Raw genomic sequence first — 8,482 nt, forward strand, 5'->3', positions numbered from 1 at the left:
AAATTTTTGAAAAGTTAAAAAAAATAAAATCACAAGAAGACATTTTCCACAAGATTGAATACCAGAGTTTGTTGAAGCTGGAACAGGGACAAAATTTTTGAGGAAAATCCTCAAAAATTTCAACTAAGGCTGCACTCAGACACCTGACTAGCAAGGCATCGCTCCGAGTTTGTCTATCTCTTCATATTAACTTTTGTATATAATGTTATGTTTTGTAAATATCTTTGATTTTCTTTTCTTACATTTTTTTTAAAAAAAAAAATTATTTGATATTTTTCAAAATTTGGGTAGTTTGCTCTTTAATGTGACTCATTTTAGTTTGGCTAGTCCGCCCTTTAATGACTCATTGGATTTTCATTTTTATTTATTATTCATTCAAAATGTATATTGTTGTTCAAAACATATGTCTTATACCATGTATGCCTGAACTACGCAGACCTGATTCTTGTTTTCTTCAAAATACGTAGGCAACCCTCATTTGGGTTTGGTCCCATTTTTTTTTCTTTCCAAAAAAAATAAAATGCAAAATGAATCAAAGTCTGAACTTGATTGGTACCAACATAGTTAGGAGTGTGCATAAGGAAGAAATATTTGTTGTGATGGAGAAGATCAACTTCATGGTAATTCATAGATTCTTTTGGTACCTCTTAATTGCACCTTAGTGACACTTGAGAAAATTCTCTTGCATACATATAATTCAAGAACGACATCTACCTCATTGTTTCATGTGCATTTGTGTGGTGAGCTTTAGATTAATTCATTGCATAGCAATATTGATCTAGAACTTGGCCTAATTGTTTATTGAGGCGAAATCATGAGTAATGTTTGATTTGAAAAATGATTGTAGGCCTTCTTTGACCCGTTTGTACCTTTCAAAGCCTACCAAATGATATTAATCCTTAGCATGCCCCACTTTGAGCCTAAGCATTTTCTTTGGACAACCACATTTAGCCTATATCCTTTCTGAGTGCTTATATGCACTATCTCTCTTGGCCTAACCTTTTTGAGCGCACTGAAGTTGTGTGAATTACAAAGGAATATTCAAGGTTCACAGTTGTCAAAAAAAAAAAAAAAAAAAAAAAAAAATCAAATAAATTGAGAAGTCCTTCAAAGTTTAGAATGCAAGAATGACTTCAAAAGAAAAGAAAGTTGAAGATTTCTCAAAAAGTCCAGAGAAGCAAAATTGCAACAAAAGAAGAAAAATACTCCAAACAAATAGGAGAAACTTCAAAAGATGATAAAAAAAAAAAAAAAAGCTCAGAAAAGTTAATCTTCAAAAGAAGTCCAAAAGCAAACTGGAAAGGTACAATAATGAGGATTAAGCGGTAAAAGCATGACAAAACGTTGAAAACACAAATTCAGTGCAATGCTCAAGAAGGAATTAAGTCACTTTTATCCCAAATGACTATCCTACCCGTCCTTAAGCCTACATTACAAGCCAATAACAAGTCCTACATGATTTTATTTCAAATATTCTCACATTAGTGGAGATTTACATGAAGGCCAAGCCTATGGTATCACAATTGCATGCATGAATATCATTTCGAGCGAGAGCGTACTTCCCAAAATGTCCTAAATTATAATATTCAAATATGTGAAAATTAGGACTTTTTTTGTGGTAAGAGCACTTGAAACATGAGGGACAGATATAGTTCGAAACTTTGATTGGAAACAAGACGAACAAATTGTGTTTACACTTAGGTAATATTTGAGGTACTACTTGAAACTATAGGAATTACTTTGATGTTGATCTCGGTTAGCTGAGTAAAGACGATGAAATTCTTATGCACAATACTAATTGTTGGTCTGAAGTCAAGATGTGATTCTGTCTTGTTTACTTTTCAACATTTCTTACAAAAAAAAAACAACAACAACAACAACAAAAAAAAAACCCTCATATTTTTGCCTCAAGATACAAGCATTTTAAATTCAAATACAGGCGCCCACCTTCTAATACGGGCATTGCATTACATTTTACAGGCGCCCACCTTCTAATACGGGCATTACATTACATTTTACAGGCGCCCACCTTCTAATACGGGCATTGCATTACATTTTACAGGCGTCCACCTTCTAATACGGGTATTTCAGTACATTTTACAGGCGCCCACCTTCTAATACGGGCATTACATTACATTTTACAGGCGCCCACCTTCTAATACGGGCATTACATTACATTTTATAGGCGCCCACCTTCTAATACGGGCATTACATTTTACAGGCGCCCACCTTCTAATACGGGCATTATATTATATTTTACAGGCGCCCACCTTCTAATACGGGCATTACATTACATTTTACAGGCGCCCACCTTCTAATACGGGTATTCAGTACATTTTACAGGCGCCCACCTTCTAATACGGGCATTACATTACATTTTACAGGCGCCCACCTTCTAATACGGGTATTCAGTACATTTTACAGGCGCCCACCTTCTAATACGGGCATTACATTACATTTTACAGGCGCCCACCTTCTAATACGGGTATTCAGTACATTTTACAGGTGCCCACCTTCTAATACGGGTATTTCAGTATATTTTATAGGCGCCCACCTTCTAATACGGGTATTCATTACATTTTACAGGCGCCCACCTTCTAATACGGGTATTTCAATACATTTTATAGGCGTCCACCTTCTAATACGGGTATTTCAATACGTTTTATATGCACCCACTTTTTAATGCATGTATCCACACTCTAGCGTTTACATTTTGTTGTCCTGCCAACCAAAGATCATTTACGTCACATGCTTTCCCCACCAGTCGAATGCCCTTTACATTACATTTTTCCTCCGTTAGTCCTAAATGTTTTCTACCATTGTCACAAAAGAAAATAGTTTCATCACTACTCAACACTGGGGCAAATTTTGAATTCGATCAAAATTTGTTGTGATTGTACCATCCAGAACTAGGCCTGATTCTCGTATAACCAGAGATATATAAGCAACTTGAAACTGAAGTCTTGGTCCAATATCTTTGCAATTCCCTCTCATTTCATTGGGTCCCTCCGAGGTTATTTCATCGGTCGGACAAAATCGGCTACTCCGTCAAATTTCTTTGCTCGTCAATTCATCCCTCATTCCCAAGCAAAGAAGGGGCAAGCTGTTGACACCCAATTTTGACCGACCTATGATTTATTTTTTGAATCACTATCTTAATAGATAAACATTTTTTAAAATTATGTTCTTGTATTATATATATATATATATATATATATATATATATATATATATAAAGTTAATTTTTTTAGTTTTTACCAAAATAATAATAATAATAATAATAAATCATATATTTTGGATTTTCATAGATTATAATATTTTTTTATTTGTTAATATTATTAACATCATTTCTTATCGTTTGTGAAAATAACAAGCTTTGTACATTCAAATATTTTTTCACATTATTTAGTATATATTATACGTGTGTGTGTGTTTTCTTTGTAATATATTACTTAACTAAGTATATTTTACCAATTTACTTATTCATATTAATTTGTGCATATTGCATACCTATTTTAATACGACTTATATGCACATCCATATAAAGTTGTTACTTAATTAAGTTTATTATGTATTTTAATTAATATATATGTCATACATCTATTTTAGTATGCATTATATACATATGTTGCATCACGTATATATATATATATATATATATATGTCACTTAACCGAGTCCTTTTTATAATTTTACTTATTCACATTGGTATATACGTATTGCATATCTATTTTAATATATTTTGTATGCGTATGTATATAAAAGGGGTTATTACTTAAGTTTATTATATATTTCTACTTGTTTATATATGTATGTATATATATAAATATTACACATCTATTTTTGGTATGTATTATATATGGGCGTTTATATGTATATATGTATATATACGCATATATTTATATTATATGTACATGCATATTTATTTTATATATAATATTAATACTTGATAAATTTAAAATTTTACTTATTCAACATGTATTTGACAATTAATTAGATGACATTTTTTACAACTATTTATAATTATGTCCTAATCAATTTTAATATAGTCTATTTTTATACTCAATTTTAATCTCAACCGTACATTACATTTTTTGATCCATGGCCATAATTAATTCTATCATTTTTTATTATTATTACCCAAATCCTAAACCTAAACTAATTTTTCCTTTTCATTTTAGATTTTTGGGTCATCTTCTCCAAAGGAGAAGAAAAAGAACCGCCGCACCTCCTCCATCCCCAGCGAGCTGCTGTCCAGCAGCACGCTGCAACCATAATGGACAGCTGCAACAACCAACAACGACCAGCGATCTCCACCGGAAAAGACCACCAGATCCAGCAGCTCCTCAACATCGCCCTTCTCTTCTCCGACGAGCCTGACGGGCAGCAGCTCCAGCAGCCCCCTCACGCTGCTTTTCCTTCGAACAGCAGCTACGATGAGCTGCTGTCCAGCAGTACGCTCAATCAACAACAACACAAGCAGCAGCAGCCATGATATGCAGCGACAGCAACATCAACGGTTGCTTCGATGCTCCAATCAGCTGACCGAAAACTCCGGCCAGTAACGCCACCATGGTTCAAGTCCAAATCGATCGGAGACTATTTGTCAAAGACGGATCTTAAGATTCGTCCGGGTATGTTCATTTCGATCTCAAAATCTATCACTTCAAATTTTGGTTTTCTGTTAATTGATTGTTAGATCTTGATGTTTGTTTGATTCTACTGAAGTTTTTGGGTTGATTTTATTCATAAATGTCCTTCTAAATTGTGTATTGTTCAACTCTATATTAAAGACACAAAATTGGTTTGTTCATTCCTCTTTCGTCTTAATATCGCAAATTATGTGTGTGGGTTGTTGGTTCTATTCAATGATTCTGAAATCGGAAGTTAGTTTGATGATAAGTTTTTTTTTTTACTATATTGTTGTGGATTCTGTTCAAAAGCATAAAACCTTTTGTATTTTTTTGGGTTTAAAACCTCCATTTGTTGTCTAAAATATTATCCTTGAATTTGCCTAATTATTTTTGTTCATTTTAGTATGTATGTCACTGATCTAGACATTATTGAAAATTGTTGGTATTCGAATTTAAATTTTTGATTATTCACTGATGTTGGTATACTCCATGCTGATTCTAGAATTGGTGTAATTACCTTAACTGTGATTTCATCTGATTTTGTTAAAATGGTCATCATCTTGATTCAATTTGTTAAGACTTGATGCGATAATTATTTCTAAGTTTGGTTGTCTATAGTTTGTTTATTGTTCTTAATTAGTCTGAAATGTTAGTTGTTTTAATCTGTTACACTGCATTATTTATGGTGAAAGAGTAAATTTTTCTACAAAACTGTTGTATAAATACATAAATGTTGGCATGATATTTGAGATTTTTTTTTCTTTTGCTCTTTCTGACTTTTTCACCAAAATTTTGAAATTAATTCTTGATTATATTTGACCAAATGTCATGATAATTGATTTGCTAACTGAAAATCCGGATTTAGTTGTTGAAAATCTTGACAGATTCGGTGGTTGAAACATTATTGACTTTGTTGTTGAAATTTGATATCCCTTTTTGAAATTTTAGCTCTTTTATTGACTTATGGAACAAATATTTGAAAAAGAAAGGTGAGGGTACTTTGGTTGATTTTTTCTTCCTTCTTGATGGTGGATGACTATAAAATAAAAAGGGGGAAGAACAAACAAGGAAGACAAAAAGGGACACAAACAGAGAGAAAGGGAACAACACAAAACAAAAAACACAAAGAGTAGAGAAAGGAAAAGAACAAAAAATATATTCTACTTTATATTTCTTACACACCAAAAACGAAAACAAAAGATAATAAGAAAAATTTCTTACATACTTTATTATTGTTTTGCTTGTTCTCAACATCACAAGTTAGACTCTATTTGCCTATTCTTCCTAACTAAAGTATCCAGGTTAGTTTCAATCTTTCTTTATATGTTAGTTTATTATTTTAAAAATGATCTTGCTTTGTTTGTTTACTTTATCGGAGTAAAATCATATGATCATGTTATACCTCTATATATATTTGTATATTGGTTGTGTTTTCTTTATGATTTTGCAGGGCTTGAACTTCAAAGTTCAAGACACGAGTAGTGCGAAAGTTTAAAATGTCATTATTTCGTTTACATTTTTTGTATTATTTATCCACTTACCTTTTATTTTAGTTTGTAATAATCTTGTAAATTCTACACTGTATAATAATATACATTTTGGGGACTGTCTAAAGGGGGAGGGGAAATCTACGTGATGCATGTTAATTAAATCATATGTCACGGTTTAAGCTTAATATTTTCAGCATATTAATTGAAACTATACTTACATGACTTTAGCATGTTGATTTTTATAGAAATCATGTTTAAGATTTAATAAGTTTAATAGGCTACTTTAATAGATACAATACCTATATATTTGCTAATAAATATTTTTATAATATTATGTCATATAGAACTATGTTTATAGAATTGAATAATATTGCAAGCATATAAAATCAAGATTTTCACCGTAAGAAATATACATAAATCACGTCTTTAGTACTTAATGAATATTTTTAGTATTTTATAAGAGTTAATTTACGCTTACAAGATTACAAATATTTTTATCATATTGACTCATATAGAAACTACATCTATAGAATTTAATTAATGTTCCTATACATACTTTATTTGGAAACGTTGGCCAATGAAAAGATCTCTCCGTCGGTTTTTGAGGCCTCCCTATTTAAAGACGGAAATTTTAGTTTAAGTTTACATTATGTATTATATTTTTACAAGTTAAAACGGTCGATGAAGAAATTACCGTCGATTTCCAAGGCCTTCCATGTTTATAAGACGAATGCTATTTTTAGTTATTATTATTATTATTATTATTATCATAATCATCATCATTATTAGTATTTATCCCTCACTAACGCTTTATCAAGTCTTTTACAGGTATTCAGAACTGCTTTCCGAGGAAGCTATTCGAATTAAGTTCGAATAATATTTTAAATTTATTATTGAGTATATTATTGACGTTAGACAAATATTAGGTCGTTCCTTATATTATTGCTTTAATTTACTCTTATGTATATTTCATTATATATTTGTGCAATATTTTTATCTCTTCAATTTAAAAAATGAGTTCAGTTGGGATTCACAGTTTGGATTTTTGAAGGACGCTAATACCTTCTCTTCGGAATAAATCCATTGGTTTTGCAGGCATTTTAAAATAATTAATTGGTTTTTTTAATTATCCTAAAATTATGGTGACTCATTAAATTAAACTATTTTTGAACAATCGAATTGATTTTTTACGAATCACCATGACATTGCTCCTTATTTGCAAAAAAAAAATATAGGGATGTAACACTTATTATAGTTACGCATCTGAACCCACCATATAATAGAATTCTATTTTTTATAGTGTATATAGAGACACATATATTTAAAAATTATTTTAATTATTCTCTACTAATATTTTGTCAAGCGTTTGTATTCAGAAATATTTTACAAAAAATAATATTCAATAGTGTTTTTCTTTTCATATGGTAAAAGAGTTTTTTTTTTTTTTTTTTTTCTATACATTTATATTATTTTCTCATATTTTTATACATATAGTTGACAATAACATACATTATTTATTTGATTCATATTCTTTTTATACATATGTTTTATATAATTTTAATACATATTTTTTACATATATATGTGTTATACTTGCAAAAATAGTAATGTTATCCCTCCCTCATTGATAAATTAAGTCTAGCCGGGTACTACATTTTGTGGATTTCAAAGGATGCCTAACACCTTCCCTTTGGAATAATGTAAACCCTTACCTAGAATCTAAACTGGTTTTTCGTAGATCGAAACGTGAATCATACAGGTCATGCATCAAATAGGTTTTCCTTATTTTCCTTAATAAATTAGGTGGCGACTCTATACAATAATCAATCCTTTTAGAGTCAATATGTTGTGCTTTATCTAACCTCGGTTAAAAATAGGGCATAACAACGGCTTAACAAATTAGAGGTCTAAAGTAAAATTTCACTTATAGACGTAGAATATAAATAAATTTTATATGTATTTATTTAAATTTTATATTTTAAAATGTTTAGATGAAAATTACTATTTAATATTTTTGTCATACATGACTTCTTTAAATGTTTTTTTTAACTGAGACACTCATTATATGAATTGTTAACATAATTCTATAAGTAATAAGTCGACTAGCTTTAAATAAAGATAAGAGTTAGAATCATAGAATCTGATTCAATAATTTGATAACTTGGTATACCCCACTTTAATATGTTTGTTATAATGCTTGCTTGAAGATTTAAAAAGAAATTAAAAAAAACACAATTCACTTTGTTCAAAACTTCTAGACTATTGATTCATATTTTTGACAAATTATTACTCTAACTTATCAAAACATTAAAGAAAAATAGTGCAAAAAAGAGTTTAAAAAAGAAGAAGATAAATTATGT

General features: G+C 30.2%; 1 long non-coding RNA gene across 1 annotated transcript; it reads left to right on the forward strand.

Moving 5' to 3' along the window:
* Positions 1–4,043: 4,043 nt before the first annotated feature.
* Positions 4,044–6,345, forward strand: LOC129904528 (uncharacterized). Its single transcript, XR_008770445.1, has 2 exons — positions 4,044–4,633; positions 6,084–6,345. It is a non-coding gene; the product is annotated as an uncharacterized LOC129904528 (long non-coding RNA).
* Positions 6,346–8,482: the final 2,137 nt, after the last annotated feature.

This window comes from Solanum dulcamara, chromosome 9, assembly GCF_947179165.1.
Source record: "Solanum dulcamara chromosome 9, daSolDulc1.2, whole genome shotgun sequence".
Taxonomy (NCBI): Eukaryota; Viridiplantae; Streptophyta; class Magnoliopsida; order Solanales; family Solanaceae; genus Solanum; species Solanum dulcamara.